This window comes from Mya arenaria, chromosome 6 (genome assembly GCF_026914265.1).
Source record: "Mya arenaria isolate MELC-2E11 chromosome 6, ASM2691426v1".
Taxonomy (NCBI): domain Eukaryota; kingdom Metazoa; phylum Mollusca; class Bivalvia; order Myida; family Myidae; genus Mya; species Mya arenaria.
The window spans coordinates 29,407,123-29,426,939 of NC_069127.1; the positions used below are offsets into that span (position 1 = coordinate 29,407,123).

Genomic DNA, 19,817 nt, shown 5'->3' on the forward strand with positions numbered 1-19,817 from the left:
CTTAGTATGACGTTAACAGCGTTACTAACTTTAACAAACTTCTGAACAATCGGCCAAATGTCATTTTTTAAACAACCTAAAAACTAAGTTTTATATAAACGATAACAGTCAATATAAACTTAGCTTATGTAGTTGCTGTATATGTTTATACATTTTGGCTTTGTTTCTTTTAATGTATAAAGATTTTTCAAATTTAGTAACTCAAATGTATTGAATCATCTGAAATCACTGTATTGTATTTGTATATGCCCACATGGACCATGGCCTACTGGATATTTTGTAAATACATCTTGAAATTTTGAATCGTGTTCATGTATGTTGCATTGTATTCATGACAATACAACAGAGTTAAAACAACGTTTTAAATATTAAGCTTATATAACGTTCAATAAATGAAGACAAATATAAATCCAAACTTTAAAACAAAGAGCTCGTATCTGTTTTGCGCATATAGTTTTCTTATGAATGAGAAAAATATATATCCCAAATTTAAAACAAAGAGCTTGTATCCGGTTAAAGCATATATTTTCTTATGAAAAGCAGACGATGCAACTTTTGATGCAAATGATATCTTTATTCAAGGATGTCTGGCATAACAACAACAACATAAACGACGCAGTATGTCTGTTTGTGCTTCTGTGATATGGCAAGGGAATGTTTCACAGAGATATGTTCATGAATATAATAAATAGTGAATATTATAAATCCTTCCAAGTTCCTGAAACCTATTGTTTTATTGATACAGATGTTTAATGTATAGTTTAGATAATCAAGCCAACATTTATACAAAAAATGTTACTGATTTTATTTTAAGTTTCAAAATGTTAAGTTTGAATATATTTTCAAGGTTTTAATCGAAAGCTTTTTTATACAGACACTATGTTAATTAAGGAACAAATTAATAAATTTGCCCTATAATCATAGTAATGGTTATATTAAAAATGTTATAATGCAAAACTGATATAAGGGTAAATCAATATGGAAAAAATCTCTCGGTGTTGATAATTTTCTGAAATGCACATACACATCTATGCATCCTAATGATGGATGGCTCACCTTAATATTTAATCGGTCGTTATTGTGTTTAATGAATACATATGTAATCTTAACCTTCAAATCATTACTGCTCTGGATGTTTAATGAATACATATGTAATCTAAACCTTCAAATTGTTACTGCTCTGGATGTTGAATGAATACACATGTAATCTAAACCTTCAAATCGTTACTGCTCTGGATGTTGAATGAATACATATGTAATCTAAACCTTCAAATTGTTACTGCTCTGGATGTTTAATGAATACACATGTAATCTAAACCTTCAAATCGTTACTGCTCTGGATGTTGAATGAATACATATGTAATCTAAACCTTCAAATCGTTACTGCTCTGGATGTTGAATGAATACATATGTAATTTAAACCTTCAAATTGTTACTGCTCTGGATGTTTAATGAATACACATGTAATCTAAACCTTCAAATTGTTACTGCTCTGGATGTTGAATGAATACATATATGTAATCTAAACCTTCAAATCGTTACTGCTCTGGATGTTGAATGAATACATATGTGATCTAAACCTTCAAATCATTACTGCTCTGGATGTTGAATGAATACATATGTAATCTAAACCTTCAAATCGTTACTGTTCTGGATGTTTAATGAATACACATGTAATCTAAACCTTCAAATCGTTACTGCTCTGGGTGTTTAATGAATACACATGTAATCTAAACCTTCAAATCGTTACTGCTCTGGGTGTTTAATGAATACACATGTAATCTAAACCTTTAAATCGTTACTGGTCTGGATGTTTAATGAATACATATGCAATCTAAACCTTTAAATCGTTACTGGTCTGGATGTTTAATGAATACATCTAAACCTTTAAATCGTTACTGGTCTGGATTTTAATGAATACATATGTAATCTAAACCTTTAAATCGTTACTGCTCTGGATGTTTAATTAATACATATATGTAATCTTAACCTTCAAATCGTTACTGCTGCTCTGGATGTTTCATGAATACATATGTAATCTTAACCTTCAAATCGTTACTGCTCTGGATGTTTAATGAATACATATATGTAATCTTAACCTTCAAATCGTTACTGCTGCTCTGGATGTTTAATGAATACATATGTAATCTAAACCTTCAAATCGTTACTGCTCTGGATGTCTGATGAATACATATGTAATCTTAACCTTCAAATCGTTACTGCTCTGGATGTATAATGAATACATATGTAATCTTAACCTTCAAATCGTCACTGCTCTGGATGTTTAATGAATACATATGTAATCTAAACCTTCAAATCGTTACTGCTCTGGATGTTTAATGAATACATATGTAATCTTAACCTTCAAATCGTTACTGCTCTGGATGTTTAATGAATACATATGTAATCTTAACCTTCAAACCGTTACTGCTCTGGATGTTTAATGAATACATATGTAATCTTAACCTTCAAATCGTTACTGCTCTGGATGTTTAATGAATACATATGTAATCTTAACCTTCAAATCGTTACTGCTCTGGATGTTTAATGAATACATATGTAATCTTAACCTTCAAATCGTTACTGTTCTGGATGTTTAATGAATACATATGTAATCTTAACCTTCAAATCGTTACTGCTCTGGATGTTTAATGAATACAAATGTGATTTAAACCCTCAAATCGTTACTGCTCTGGATGTTTAATGAATAGATATGTGATCTAAACCTTCAAATCGTTACTGCCCTGGATGTTTAATGAATACATATGTGATCTGTTGTATTTCTAACAAGATTTGAGACAGTTGATTCAGCTGTTCTGTTTTATGTTTTATTATGTGAGCTCATCATCAAATAATTCAAGTTAAAAAGTTAACAACGATGTCGTTAATCACTCTGTTATCTTTAACAAAGTTCTGAACAATCAGCCCTCTGTCTAGATCTTTAACTGCCTGCTGTATTGTGGTTTGTATATATTGTGGTGTCTGTTTTTTGTGTCAGTTTCTTGTTGTTTGTGTACCTGTTTAACTCTCATTTTACTCATTTCCAATAGTTTTTTAAGCGGTTATTGTGTATCACTTACATTATATTGTTAAGTCATAGTATGTTGGCAAATCTAATCTAATTATCTAGGTACTTTACATCAAAACAGGGCGATCATTGACGTCAAGGCTCTCGGAACACTTGAACGATAATCAGTAGAGTAATCCTGTCGAACCCAAGTGGTTGTGAGATTATCTGGAATGTCTGTGCCACCGCCAAGCAAGCATGCATCCGGGGCGAGCTGCATAGACAGAGAGAACGGCACTGCGATCTGTTAGCCTGTGTTAGGGCACTGGCACCGGATTTTCAAACTCTTTTTTTTAAATAATATTAATCAAACATATCCTTAAAAAACAGTAAAAATTACGGTCCCAAAAATGTGAAAAATTATTGAAAAATATTATTTTCTTACATATGCTTTTTGCACAGTCTATTTAGAAAATATATAGACATTACGAAGTGCATATTTATGGAAAAAATATAATTTTTTAATAATTGTTCACATTTTTGGCATCATTATTTTTAGTTTGGAATTATTATATATTTTTTTTTAATTTGAGCTTGAAAATCTGGTGCCGGACATTCTAGCCTGTTGAGCTGTATGTGCACTTATGGTTGTTAAGATAAAGTTGTAGAACAGCTTTGGCATGGACATTGCGTCCCACGGCCTAAACGAACCAACCGCGAATGAGAGTTAAACGATCGTATAAAAGGCAAATTACGCCTGCTATATTTACAACAATCATTTAAACTTGATAAAATAAGATATCAACTTTTTATATATAAATAAATAAAAACATAATACCGATATGGTAAAGACAAAAAAAAAGTGATTTTTGAAGTTGCTGCGGCTCAGAGCAACTGGACTGCAATAATACAATGGCAAAAATGCAGCATTAACGAAATGCTTCTTATTTAAAAGTAATTTACACAAATGTCCGTTGTCGTATGTGGCAAAAATATCAGATAACGCTGTAAGAAGATTAATCTAAAACGAGAGGCGAACCAGATATTCGTCTGTGAACATAGCGAAAGTTCAATTGGTGAAATTGGATTTGAAGACATATGAATGAAGAAAACTGTAAATACATTCGCTATATTTAGTATGAAAAGGCTTCAATTAGCAAAGCTATTTTAAAACCAACCGTGATGACAGCTGCGCCTCGTATATTCTTCAAATAAGGAAACCAATTAATCCATGTAGTGCTATAAAATGACGCTGTCCTTTTTCTTAACCGCCCCTGGTTTTCTCGTAATTTGTTTTTTCTCCTATAAATGTCTCTAAATGCCCTTAAAAGAATTATACACCAGATTGGCACCAAAAAAAGTTGTTTTCTCTAACGAATCTCAGGACATCTATTTAATAAAATGTTTAACTCATTGTTATCACAATTGTTAAAAATTCCAAAATGTAAAAAAATCGGGTCGGAGATCGGGTTCGAACCGGTGTCGCCAAAATTGCAGTCCACTGTGCTACGAAGGCTTGCATCGAACGGGTGGAATTTTTAAGTTATATACCTAACTTGGTAATATCACGTGATAACATCGACTAGCCAATCACGCATAAGGAACGAATTAAACTAGGTAGACACGCCTAGAAATAAATCAATACATTAAAAATAAATTAAAGGCAAACTATGTTGTACTTCAGTTAGTAAGTTTCAATGCATTGTACACATCGATACCAAGTTTATATCAGTTTTCGACAATTTTCTTTTTTTTCGCTATTCCATCATACGGAGTGCAGCCCCTTTAAGCACATTCTTTGTTAAATTCGATCAGGTGTTTTAGATTGTAAATACTTTGTTAACCGAATTGGTAAAGTTAACAAAGTGATTAACGAGATAGTTGTGAACTATTTTATTATATACCCATCATAAATCCACACACAATACATATCGCAAAATAGTGTAGTCCGTATTCCACTCCAGTGCAATACGGCCGTATTCCACTGTTGTGACGTCACGTCATAACAAATATCGTTGCGCGATTTTATAATGACGTCATAAAACAAAATAGTGCGTCGGTAAAATGATCTAAAATGTAAAATGTGGCTTTAAAGTGATCTAACCAGATATATATATATATATATATATATATATATATATATATATATATATATATATATATATATATATATATATATATATATATATATATATATATATATATATATATATATATATATATATATATATATATATATAATAAAAGGGTTATTAGTACTGCGTTTTGATCCGGAATGTCGTGTTCGACTCGAGCGGATTTTTGCAGATTTTGATTACACTCGGATTGCGCCTCGTGAAATCCGAATCTGCAAAACTTCACTCGAGTCGAATACAACCTCCCTGGTCGAAATGCAGTACTAGTAATACCTATTATATTCGAAATAGTTGATGGTGTGTTCATATATTTAAACACAAACAAGAACAGCTGAAAAGTTTTCTAAACTCTTATTAGAAATACTGCAGATCAGAAGTATATCCAAAAAAATGAACTTTCTAGAGCAGGAAATATTTGAAAGCACGTCTGACAAATGTAAAGAAAGGTGAAGAAAATTAAGCAGACCTTCATAATTGCCCCGCCTATGGCACAGAATGTTTGCAATGTGAACCAGTTGACTTAAAGCTGCACTCTCACAGATTGAACGCTTTGACAACTTTTTTTTTAACAAACCAATTTATGCGAAAATGCATATAAAACAGTCAAATAAGACTGCTGACAAAAATAAGATCGCAGATTTTTATATTTAAGTTAAAAAATGATGTTTTATGCATTTTTCTTAAACCGTTAGTAACGCTTTAAGCCATAAAACATAAATTTTTGAACAGAAATAATATATGAAAAATTGCGATCGGATATTTTGTCAGCAGTCTTTTATCACTGGTTTGCATATATATTAGTATTTACGCAAATATTTGCTCATTCCAAGACAAAAAAAGAACATAAAAAGTTGTTAAAAACGGTAAATCTGTGAGAGTGCAGCTTTAAGCTCGCTTAGGTCAATGACCTAATAACATTTCTGTACAATTTACCTGAGATGATGACCTGATTACTCAAGTGACCGTAGATTTCGGAATAGGTGAATATAACAGAAGCAGATGGCATGCTGATTTAACAATCATTCCATATTTCTGTTTCATAAACTACAAAGTTAAGAAAAGTTGTGGGGGTTTTGTACCAAAAACACAACATCAAAGTCACTACTTCAAAATTTAACAGAAGCATGATGGGGGTGGTACCTGGTTTCTCATTAATAATTGATTGTAACCAAGAAATAAACTTCAAACAAGGAATTTATTATTGTTTATTAGAAAAAAACCTTCTTGGTAAATGAAACACAGTCAATGCTGGGGCCCTGTACAATTGCCAACTGAGATCTAACTTAAGGTTAAGCGGCGAATCTTAGGATTTTGATTGGATTGTCAAAATAACTGTCCAGTAGACTGAATGGAATCGCTGTGACATTTCTAAGGATAAGGATAAGTATAATGACTGGCCAATGATATCAACAAACCGATGTTCCCATGGTACGCCCTGCAGTTTACTGGGAGTAGGGCTAATACTAGCCCATTTATTCCAAGAGGGGTCACATCACATCCTTGTCTACAACCTTTACCAATTGGTGTTGTTTGATGGATATTAGTGTAAATACTAAAAGGCAAATAGCTCTATATACAACGGTGCTGCACGAAGACGTGTTCGACTAAGGGTATGCTAAATCGTTTCTATGTTAAGCGTCCGCGGACGGATAGGTTTTGGACTTCCAGGTCGAATAAAAACCCCAAACATTTTATATGATCAACGATTTCCTTTAAATTTAATTCCGACTACAGAACACAATTGCAAACAACATACTTCATACTTTGTTATAGTATTCGTTCCATTTGATATCAGAAAATGATGCATTCTGTGGGATTCCTATTATCAACACACTTAAATTAATGTTCATTTAAACTCAATTTGCAGTAGAAATTATATAAATATTTATACGAAAAACTACAGAAACAAGCTCAGTAGCCGAAAGATTAAACATACAGGGTAAACGCCAATGAGATAGAACACAAAAAACAAACAATCACAAACCAGATACATTGAACAACAGCACAAAACTCCACAAACAACATAGTACATATCTACTATATAAAAAAGCTAGGTGTGTTTATCAAGAATTGTGAGGTACCGCCTTGGAACGCTTGAAATGGTTTGGGATAGCTAGATAGGACGGAGCGGGAGGTCGTGGGTTCGATCCCTGGCCGCGTCATACCAAAAGACGTTAAAAGTTGGTACAAGTAGCTCCCTTGCCTGGCGCTCGCAAGGGTTGTTCCCGTTAAACATAAACACAATTTGGTATGGCCTTACTAGTGGAATCATGTTGCTGTGTGTGTGAGTAGGAAACACCAAATTTCTGATTTGCTAATTCAATATGTCAAATACTGATATCTGCCTCTGAAAAAGTAACATTTAATGATTCAATATATACAATTTCACTGAATTATATATACAATTTCACTGAATTTCAATCTAAACAAATTGTGTCTGAAAATTAAGCACAGACATCAGCCAATCTAATTGAAGTAACCGATCCACGGAGAGTATATCTAGTCTAGGATTTTAATCAGATTGTGACTACAAAATGAACTTGGATTATAAAATAAGACAAAATTGTCTTACATTTCAAATATTGAATTAAAACAATTACCCTTTGCCAAAAACCTTATCAGACAAATTGTGTTTGTTAACGTCTAATGAAGAGACGTAACGTCAAAAGGTCAGGCCAAGTCGAACATCGTAACATATCGATATACTTTATGTTCCAATAAATTCAGATGCCCGTGAGATTAATACTGTTAAGTCGAACCCCGTTAGCTCGAACTCCAATTAGATGCAAAGGGCAATTTCATTTTCGGTTTTGAGGGAAGAGAAAATGTCAAAAGGTTGTGCCCCTAAAGTAACCCCCGCCCCTCCCCGTCTTATGTCATTCCCGGAACCGACTCTGATTTCCCGTGACAAGTTTTGTGACCTTCTACTGTAAACGCGCCTTGAGGCATCTGGTGTCTCTTAATTTCGACTTGCGTCCCGTTAACTGAATTCTAGCTAAAATTACTTCTTAGGAAATGCATAAACAGTTTACTAAAGACAAAACGTATCATTGATAATTAAATTTGCAGTGTTTTAATGGAAAACTTTTTTGTTTTTGCATGTAATAATATAGTGCGAGTAGTTTCTTGCCTTGCATGTTTTATGACAGCGGCTGGATGTCACATAAAATAGCGGTTAGTTCATAAAAACCTGTAGGTGTCAGAAATATTTAAAATTGTCGCTTAAATGTAGGTACATGTACTGTCGCAAGAGTAGACGACTGTTATCCGGAATAGCCTCAAATCTCTAATATATTGCGCTGCTATAAAATAAATTCATTTTATTACATGCACGTACTATCTTATTAATTAGAATGACGTTGATCTCCTTGAAGATGCATTTTGAACAAGTGCATTTGCATGGAAATGTAAAATATTCAAAGTGCATTTACGGGCTAAATTACCATTTTACGGTTTTTAAATTGCTGTAATAAATTATTTTATGGAAACATTCATTCTTATAATCACGATTAATTCAAGGTTAATTATTGTACAGATTTTAAGGTTTGTAACTTATAAACATAGTGACATAGTTTCTTAAAGATGCTCCTACCTCCAAATAAGATTTACCACAATTAATGCAATTGTTTCAATGTAACCAAAAAGGGTAAATAAATGTCGAAAACAATGGTTCTTATGACGGATACCGAGTTTAATTTGAAAGAATGGCGCAGAAAATACGGTGTCTCTACCTTATGAGATGATAGTAGATCACAGTAAATCTTTAATCACTCACCAATCATTTAATATTTTTGCGTTTTCAGCTTTTAAATACACCATTAAAGTCGTGTTATCAGTAATTAATAACTTCCATAGATGCATAATTTAGTAAGCAGTTAAAGGTTTATCATTTAAAATAATGTTTGTTATACATGTGTATGTATTGATGTTGAATCAGAGTGTCACTTTAAATGCAGAAGGCCCTAGGCCGATGAGCTCATATAGACATACGCCTTTACCAAGTCAATAATATTTACAAGTCAGACTTATCGGTTTCGAGCGCACTTAACAAAAACATGCAGTTTTTTTGTTCGGTACACCATGTCGTCGGTGTATAAGATATGTCACTAGCGGGTTCAAAGGAGGGCCAGCCTTAGGCCTATGAGTAACATTCATATATTGGTATCAAGCAATTAATCTTTGGTCACATATAGACATAAATCTTTAATCTTGTTTAACACGTGTTTAACAAAAACATGTTACGTTTTTTGTTCGTTACACCATGTCCTTGCTGTTAGCGGATCCAGAGGTGGGCCAGACGACGCCTCCCCCTGTCCCCACCCCACACCTAACGTTCGTCCAAATAAATAACATTTCATGTCAATATGGTAGAAAATTACGCAAATGTTACACCATTTCAGACTTATATTAGCTAAATAGGTAACTAGGGCACACGCCCGAACGTGCACCCTGAAGTGCACCCCTGAAGTGCGCCCCCTCCTCAGTCACATTCAGGACCGCCCCTATATGCAACTGTTTAACACAAACAGTTGCTATCTTGCCTTTTTTTGCATTAAAATGATAACGATCACAAAACGTTCCAAGATCGGAAGGCGTTCCCAAGTAAAGTTTCGATAAAGTAGGGTGTCTCCCGCCGTGTTTATCCTCAATGTTTTTAAGTATCTCTCTCTGTTGATTGACCTATTGATCTAAGTATATAAGTAAACCAGGGGCGGCTTCCAGGATTAGACGTTAGAGGGGGCGTAACTTAGGGGCGTTAGCTTTTGACTTGCGCCCCTCCCCCCGAAACGAAATTTATTTGGTACAAAGTGTTGGCGTGTGAGGGGGGGGGGTCCTTAAAGAAAATTTTAACAATTTCTAGTCCGGAATGGTCCATTTCGGGCGATTAACATTAATTTTCCCCTTTATTAAGATATAAAAAATAAACTCGTACAAATTTAGGGCCGAGGGGGGAGAGGGGCGTGGGGGCTGCACAGAGTTTGCCTGGACCCGCTTGTGTATACATGTATACATTAGCTTTGTACAAATAGTATGTTAATGTATAAGCCTTTACCAGGCTGAGGCCAGTACTATATTGATAAAACATTCATTTTACTGGTGTAGAAGTTGAGACAGACGTGACGAGAATAATAATGATGCCGGTCGTGAACTTGCGCCAAACGAAATACAGAGATCGGATAGTTTTGACAAACAGCAATGGCAGGCCATTGTACGGTCCGTATTTTAACATAACTTATGAGAACCAGGGGCGGTTCCAATATTTGACGTTAGAGGAGGCGAAACTTCGGGCTTCTCCACGGATTTAGACGGGGGCACCCGGTGCGCACCCCCTCTAAAATTGTTCACAGTTTGTTTTGTTTTATGTCAATACCCGAGAAACAATATGAAAGAGTGCACTATTTTCGACTAAAATCATTCCTGGCGGATGACCGAACGCAAACATTTACTCATTAAGCCTTGTATTTTTTCGTTTTCTTTCTTAGTTGCCACCCAAACCGCGCCCCCTCAGACGCAAAGTCCAAAAACCGCCCCTGATAGTGACCTGAAAAGTTTACTTGCTCAATTTAATGGGTGGGGGGCTAACTACACGCCTCACACCCCTTAGGTCGGTAAATGAGAACATCCAACAGAATTATAATAAAACCAGTATCGTTAAATGTACATACAGTAAATCTTAATAATAAGTGGGTCGAACATATGAAGATGAATAGACGGGAAAGAAGTTTGCAGCCAAAACAACATCGTTGCTGGCAACATAGGTGCTATTATAACTCCTGAAACCACAGGTAAATAGATGTTTGAAGTTAACAAGCTGATCCGTTTTTATTGTAAAAAGCTATTGTGCCAATGAACTTGTGACTCCCTTCAGGATAACTTTCATTTTTCACTTCCACAGGATTACCTGGGCGATATGTTTAGGAAACGTATACTCTGTTCTTTTTTCTATTCAATATATGTCATCATGGTAGAGACAATATGCATGAAAATTCACCAAATTGCAGCGATTCCGACTGAAATAATCAAAACTGTTCGTAGGGGAATACATCAAAATCCTTGCAAGGTTTAGAGCCAGTGTTGTTGATGTTGTTGTTTGTTTGTTTTTCCGTGTGTTCTTTATGTGTGTATATGTTTTTGTGTGTTTCTTTAAGTGTGTGTTTCTTTTTTCTTTCTTTTTTTATAGGGGGGGGGGGGGGGGGGCTGGAGCAGAAAGCCAGGCCCAAATTAGCGTCCCTTATGTGCCCCCAACCACCCTTTTCATGGATCCGTCCAAAGAATTATCAAACAATGTAGGTCAACAGACCTGGACCCGTCTTAACACTTCATGTAACATAAAAAAGAAGAACTCAAAGAAGCAGCAAACAAATCAGTGAGATAGAGGCTGACATATAAAGCGTCCTGAATCTCGAACATAAATCTGTCAATACGTAAGGTATGATAAGAGACAGGTAAAAAAGAATTACATGTTTTTTATAAGTAGATAGAAACCAGTTTAACCCAGCGCCGATAGAAATTGGCCTTGTTATTGTCTTATCGTAATTAATACGATGTTGTAGTTTTTGGTCGTGTTCGCGTTAAAGCTGCATTCTCACAGATAAATAGTTTTGACAACTTTTTTTTTTACTTTTTTTGTTTTTGAATGAGCAAATGTTTGCGTAAATGTCTGGAAACCAGTAATATACGACTTCTGACAAAAGATCAAACCGCAATTTATCATACAATAAATGTATTTGAAACAGTGAATTATTTGAATCTAGAAAAAAACATTAAATCTAGAATGCTTAGTCCAAGTTGAGCACTGCTTCAACACCTCTGAGAATAATAGAGTAAAGTGCACGCTTCCACAATGTATATAGACTTTAACAGAGGAGTTGAAGTAAATCTTCCAAATCTCTGGCTGAATACATTGCATAGAGAACAGAAGTGTTGAAGCACTGCTTCAACACCTCTGAAAATGAATAGAGTATAGTGCACAGTGTATACTGGTATAGAATATAACACCAGTGTATGTACTGTCACGGTATATCGTGCATATCCATATAGTGCATAGAGTCTATGCACTGCGTGGACACCTCGGATCGAAATCTCAACTTGGACTAAGCATTCTAGATTTAATGTTTTTTTCTAGATTCAAATAATTCACTGTTTTAAGTTCGAAAAATGTTAATGAACTTTTCGGCAGTTTTACAGACCAAACTGAGATTGTTCTATTGTGAATTATCTAAATTGAATTACTGAATAGAAGGCATTGAAGCCCCAATCAACCGATTCTGAATCAACTTTCTTAAAAAGTGTCAAAACTGACAATCTGTGAGAGTGCAGCTTTAATGATCAAACTAGTTACGACCAGCAACTGAAAAGCAATGTCTTGTTCGAGAAGAGTTTGGTATAAAACAATGTGTCTTCGATATACCCATAGTATGTCTTCAAAATACACATATTGCGTTTTCGATAAACACATATTACGTCTTCGATATACACATATTGCGTCTTCGATAAACACATATTACGTCTTCGATATACACATATTGCGTCTTCGATATACACATATTGTGTCTTCAATAAATGCATATTGTGCCTTCGACATAAATATATTGTGTCTTCGATATATACATATTGTACCTTCAATTAATGCATACTGTGCCTTCGACATAAATATATTGTGTATTCGATATACACAGTTTGAGTCTTCGACATACATAAAATATTGTGACTTCGATGTATACATATTATGTACTCGACAAGTGTCGTCGGTTAACGAATTTTGTGTATTCCACATAAATATATGTGTTTTCGATATTCATATTTTGAGTCTTCGATATAAACTCAATATTGTTGCTTCGATGCACATCAGATTTTGAGTATAAGCAAAACGCAATGCAAAAGATAGTTTTCAAGAATTCTTGAAAACAGAACAAAAAATGCATGTCAGTATGATCATATAATTGTTGTTCAAACATACCCAACAATGAAACAAATAATTGAACGAAAATATTGTATGTAATTACCTTATAACTAATGTCCCAGTTGCAAGCCAAAACGAAATTCCGCACAATGCACGAGATATATGTGCGGAGAAAGCTTACTCCTCTAGGAATTCACATCCGACAAGTGGCCGAGAGAGTTTTTTCCTCACAAACACTTGAAAAACTTCACTTTAATACCTTTGCCAAAATTTTAATCGTATAACCTGAAATAATAAAACGTTTATTTATTGGAAAACCTGCTGCTCTATCGTAACATCCCCACTGTGCAGGATACACACTGATGTTCAGCGAGTGAATACAGCCAGTGAAGGTCGCTGTATCTATTGGCGCGGATAATACACGAGCGCCACCGTTCACTTGGCACGCAATGATGGATCAGCCTTCATCAAGTCTGTCTTGTCTTTCTAGCTTTACCGACGGTGTCATACAGTTCATAAACAAAACATGCGTACGGACAATACATGTGTCGCTCTGAGCTCATTTAGTTTTTTTATGAAACTGCAGCAGGTTTACAAGTTTAAATATGTACATGAGTATTCGGTAATGATGACATCAAACAAGAGTTATCTGGAGTGCAGGAGTTATAAATAAACCCAGTGTATGAAGTAGTCGTACACTCTTCTTACATGATATAATATGTATTGAAGTTTACCTCAAAACTCAACCTGCCGTATTGACGCCTCTTAGTGTATTCTTTTAAAGCTGAATACTAGACGTTTTGAAAACTTTTTTTGTGTGTGTGTTTTGGAATGAGCCAATTTTTGCGTATATGTCTGGGAAACCAGTGATAAAAGACTGATGAAAAAAGTTCAGATCGCAGTGTTTCGTATTTACGTTCGAAAATTGATGTTTTGTGGCTCAAAGTGTTACTTAAGGTATCAAGAAAAATGATTTGTTCGGCAGTTTTGGAAACAATTGAGATCAACTCTATTGAGATTTGTCTTAAATGACTGAATTGAAGGCATAGATGTAATAAAATCAGCTGACTCTGAGACAAAAAATAAAAAAGTAAAAACTGTCCCTCTGTAAGAGTGCAGCTTTAAGGCTTACATACCACATCAATTGACTTTCCACACTCGTTATTAAAGTAAAATATTCCATTGAATATCAGTCTTATCAAAATGGTACAATAAAATATTGTTTTAATATGATTTTTTGGAATGAGTGAAAATGTTATTATCTAAGTTTATTGGCAAAAACTCAAAACGTGTTCTTTGTGCTACTTAGTGATGCCCCTGTGTTTCTGGCACAAACCCTCACATGCACTGGGAACTTTCTCCTCCCTCGACCAGGTAAGTAGCAACGGAGAAACGCCAGAACAGCGCAAATCAGGCATACGAAAGTATTGTTTGTTTCCACTAACCATAAGGGAACATAAGACCACACTCTCGCGTAACATCGGGCCAACGAGAGTGATTTATATAAGTTGCAATAGCTTGTTTCACAATCGTTGTAAAATTAAATAATTTTAAACTAACCATAGGGGACAAGAAAAAACTCTCCGTGTTTTTCTAGCCTATATATACTAAATAATCATATTTGCTCCTGCCCCTTTCGCCACTTCCAGGTGGGGTTTTTTTAAGAATGGGTTGGGGAAACGACCTAAACCATTAGAAATTGGGATTTCTCTTGTCGTTTTTCACAACCTTGGGACACTTGAAATAACCGATTTTGGAACTTTTATTCAACATCTTCATATTTTTAGTCGCAATATAAAAGTAATTTATGCTTTTAATATGTATGATTTCTTTTGTGCTTACTAATGCCATAAAAAAGTGGGCAACAAATTATCAGGTCGTAGCGTTGCATTGTCGGATACCCCAGATACCATTCGGAACACCTCGGCCATTTTTCATCGAAAATAACCACGAATGTTTATGGACGATTTACAATGTCAGAAATATTTACATTTGACTACCCAATGAAGATCGCGTAGTTATTTCAATTTTGCAGTTAAACTTAATGACAATTTTCTTGGGCATCTTGATAATTTATGCAATAATACACTTCACTGGCAATCAATTTAGATTTGGTTTTACAAAATACACGTTAAAACACTACAACTGATTAACACTATTATCTAAAATTTTGTTGTCGTTGTTGAGTTTATAAAGGTCTGCCCGCGCCCTATATTGGCTGTATTATGGCTTGACCCCGTCACATCCCCAAGTGTGACTTAAACAGAATTTTGAAGCCAATGGGCCCGACTATTGCCTCACTATTTAATTATTGAAACTTCTTAAAGACCAGAGAGTGCGTTGACAATCTAAAATTTTACGATCTACTGCTAGTTATATACCGGCATACATTCGAGGATACATTGGAAAATTGCCGAGGTGTTCCGAATGCCAGGATAAACTGCGCTATGCTTCATGGAAGCAATGCATGAAGTGCCCTCGGTAACGGAAATATGAGCCTTGGTTTCCGACGATGGTTACTAAGCGGACAAGAAGCAAACCACTTCTCTATCATGCCTAAGCTATCAGAGTCTGGCAATCTAGTATAAAACACAATGGATTCAGATATATTCCCAGAGCGTGACTCATCTGTGTTCAATGTTAGATCAGCTTCCATCTATAGGTGAAGGTGAAAAAAGGTCAATTACAGTTATTGTTAACATCTGTTTTGGCAAATATACACACCGATGCATACAACGCGCGCGTATGTATATATAAACACTTTCCCCTCCATCATGTCTGTAAACAACCCAATTTATCTTGCGAAAATGGTCTTGTCAGCAATCTGGTATGAAAACTGTATAAATGCTAGTGGCCGGGTTACTATTTATCATGAACAGATAATACCGAATACAAAATATCTATACAAAATAACAACCGAATAAATAATAATACATTTATGTTGCAAGTTATAATTATAATCGTTTATGCTTTAAGGTCATTTATAAATAAATATGGTGTAAAATGGTACTTTTTACTGTTTTGATTGCTTTTTCAAACATTTGTTATAACCAAGATTTGCCTACCTTTGTATATTCGCTAGTTGTTGCCTCCCTTAATTTGCCACACTGTCAGTAATTGAGCTGTTCGACCTTTTGCAATTTTGGACATGTGCCGTGTGCCATAAAACTGGAAAAAAATGGTTTCAATTTGGTTAGGGGCTGATGGGGTCCTCCTCACAGGGTTTCTCTCCATATCTTTTTTTACCCTATATATTATCTATTGACACGGGTTAGAACTCAAAGCTTCGCAAAGCTAAAAAATATGTATGTAAAAGTACCTCTTGCAATCAAAAGACAAATATTACAAGATGAAAATCATTAAAATAACATAAAATATTCACATTGCATGTATAACAGATTATATATAGGATAAACAATAGCTGTCGTAAGACAGCGCGCTCGACTACGCCGCTTTGTCTTAGAAGTGAAAACCGTGATGTAATGTGTGCCTGTCAAAAGCAATAAAAAACAAATTAAAAAGTAAAAAAGAACCCCGATGTGACAAAACCAGTTTTTTAATGATTGGCAGAAGAGATTCAGTTTCACCTGTTTTTTTTTCTATTTTTGTAACAGAGACGTTGATCCTAGTGGCCCAAAACACAATCCCATGGAAGTCCTCCATAAACTCTTCCTACATATCAAGTTTGGTCACAGTATGTCAACCATATCTATTTATTTAGTACCAAACAGTAATCTATTTGACCTTGACCCTAGGGGGCCAAAAGGCAATCCAATGAAAGGTCTCCATAAACTTGTCCTATATACCAAGTTTGGTCACACTATGTCAACCATTGCATAAGTTATTCAATACTAACCATTTTTCCACAGTGACCTTGACCTTGACCATATCTCATGAAAGGTCTCTGAAAGAAACTTCATATATACTAAGTTTGGTCGCAATATGTCGACCCTTACTTAAGTTATTCAATACTAACCATTTTCTTTTTAAAAAGCAACAACTTTGACCATGACCTTGATCCTAGGGGCATCCAACGCAATCCCATGAAAGGTCTCTATAAAACTCTTTCTATATACCTAGTTAAGTCACTATATGTCAAACCTAGCTAAAAAAATCGATACATAAGGTGACTTTGACACTGCACTCCCATCAACCTGCACGAACAATGGCGCAAATCATTTTAATAGTTAAGAATATAAAACTGTGCCTGTCAAAAGAAAAAAAAATGAAAAAAAAGTCAATCAAGGGCCATAATTTGTATTAAAGGTTTAAATGGAGTTATGTTACCTTGTTGTAAGATGTTCGTCGATAGTTCTGCGAAATATTAAGTCGATTTAATGAAGGGTATAGAAGCTTCTTCTTTTTTTAAATCCCAACTTGCCCTCAAACTTTAACCTGTCCGTGAACTTTAATCAAAGTTCCTTGGTTAATCAGGGGCCATAACTTGTATTAAGGATAACACTGAGTTATGTAATCCATTGTGTGATGGTCAGGAACAACTTTGTGAAGTATTAAGTCAATTGAATTAAGGATAAAGAAGTAATTAATAAATATCACAACCTGCCCTAAAACTTTAACCTATGTACTATAGTCAATCAGGGGCAAACATTCGTATCAAGGATAATATGGAGCTGTCTAACCTCATTATGTGATGGCCGTGAACAACTGTGTGAAGTATTAAGTGAATTGAATGAAGGGTATTGGAGTTATATGTAAAAAAAACCCAACTTGCCCTAAAACTTATACCTGCCCTAAAACTTTAGCCTATGGCTGCGCAACTTGACAAAGCCCAGCTGACCCGGTGTCTCGACTTCTTCCGGTCAATCAGGGGCCATAACTTGTATTCAGGATAACACGGAGTTATGTAACCTCATTTTGTGATGGTCCTGAAAACTGTGTGAAGTATCAAGTCATTAGTATGAGGGATATTGAAGTTATTAATAAATATCCCAGCCTGCTCTAAACTTTAACTTAAGTTCCGTAATCAATCAGGGGCCATAATATGTACAAACGATATTATGAAGTTATCTAACCTTATTATGTGATGGCCCTGAACAACTGTGTGAAGTATTAATTGAAATGAATGAAGGGTATTGGAGTAATAAGTTAAAATCCCAACTTGCCCTAAAACTTTAACCAGACGCCGAAGCCGACGTCGACGCTGGGGCGAGTAGTAAAGCCCTCCTTATTCTTCGAATAGTCGAGCTAAAATGGAGAGAAACCCTTGTTCTCCATTCTAGTCATATATTTCTCTGCTTTTGTTGACATATAAGGATCAAGGTATCACTTAAAATATCACGATGGCTAGGCTGCCTCCTGAAACTTGAAAAGGCTCTGCTTGTGACGTTGTGTACCTATTTCCTTACAATGCACGTGTATCGCACGTATTTCGTTTGAATTTTTAAAAACTAGGGTCAATAATTATGTATACATTTATTTTGCAGCAACTAAACGTAACATTCGTTTCCCATTCAGGTAGTTATCGTAGGTAGCAAAGACTTTCTTTAACTGTTTAATTGAAACTTTGTCTTTTTTCTGTTCTTTTTTGGAGGATATCTGCGTCCAATCCGTCATTCGGTACTCCTCGGTCATTTGTATTGAAAACAACCTCGGATGTTTGCCGGTACATCAGTTGAAGTAGTTTGTTTTTATTTTAATTATATCATTAATTAAAAGTAGTATTTTAGGGTTGTATTTATTGATCTAAGTTTAAATTAATTGCCAGTCAAGTGTATTATTTCGAGTGCCAATCTGTTTGTTTACTGAGGTTGATTTACCGAATTGACTTTTCCAATTGCGAGTGTTCGTCATATTGGTCGTCTCGTTCCGGTCGTTCTGAAGCGTTGGTCGTGTGGGTCATCATCATCATCATCATCATCATCACCACCACCACCACCACCACCGCCGCCGTCGTCGTCGTCGTCGTCGTCATCATCATCATCATCATCATCATCATCATCATCATCATCATCACCACCACCACCACCACTACCATCATCATCACCATCATCATCATCATCATCATCATCATCATCATCATCATCGCGCTTCATCATTAACCGATTATCTCCGAATGTAAAACATCTGTAAATTGGACATTTACACGCATGTGATCTAGACTATGAACATCGGAGACCTCGTCGAAGCAAAAACAGTGAATAGCGATCTAGAATGGACTGATGTACTGTTCTGGTTGAACGGTTCTGCCAAATCAGCATTATCAACATGTTTGAGATATTGAGAGGACCATGCCTCGGGGGACCCCCTCTGTCCAAGAGTAATTTCAATTAGGTCCAATTTCCATTTTGGCTTAGTCCATTTCAGCCCATTTTAATTTATACATGACAGACAGAGAATAACATCTATATTTTTTGTTTCATATCGTTGTTGTATTTATTGTGTCCGTTTTGTCATATTTGCGTGAATAAAGATGAAAACGGAGGAGAGAAAGAGCTGACTTATCGTGTCTGTCTTGAAAAATGCCACCGGAAACAGTATTTAAGTTTAAAGTCATTCTTGGCGTCAATATTACCGATCATAATACAATAATGGAATGGACCAGGCCGAAATGTTTACTGTGCCGAAATGGAAACAGAGCCAAATTGTCCCGGATTCCTCCTGTCCCATGTACCCTGGAACCGCAAGTGGATTATGGGTAGACAGAGTGGGGTGTCAGGAGCAATACTTGGACGTCTTGAAAAAGACATAACAACAAGTTTAACAAAGTCCTTTCAGTTTTCAGGTTTTCATTTGATGCAATGTAAGTGGTAGT

General features: G+C 35.3%; 1 protein-coding gene across 2 annotated transcripts in view; it reads right to left on the reverse strand.

Annotated features, from left to right (window-relative positions):
* LOC128238396 (uncharacterized) overlaps nucleotides 1-13,482 on the reverse strand; it is an 86,847-nt gene extending 73,365 nt beyond the window's left edge. The window contains exon 1 of one of the 2 annotated variants that reach the window (XM_052954286.1): nucleotides 13,149-13,482. The gene's annotated coding sequence lies outside the window, so the exon portion shown is untranslated. The remainder of the gene's footprint in view (nucleotides 1-13,148) is intronic. The other variant, XM_052954285.1, reaches the window with a different exon arrangement.
* Nucleotides 13,483-19,817: the final 6,335 nt, after the last annotated feature.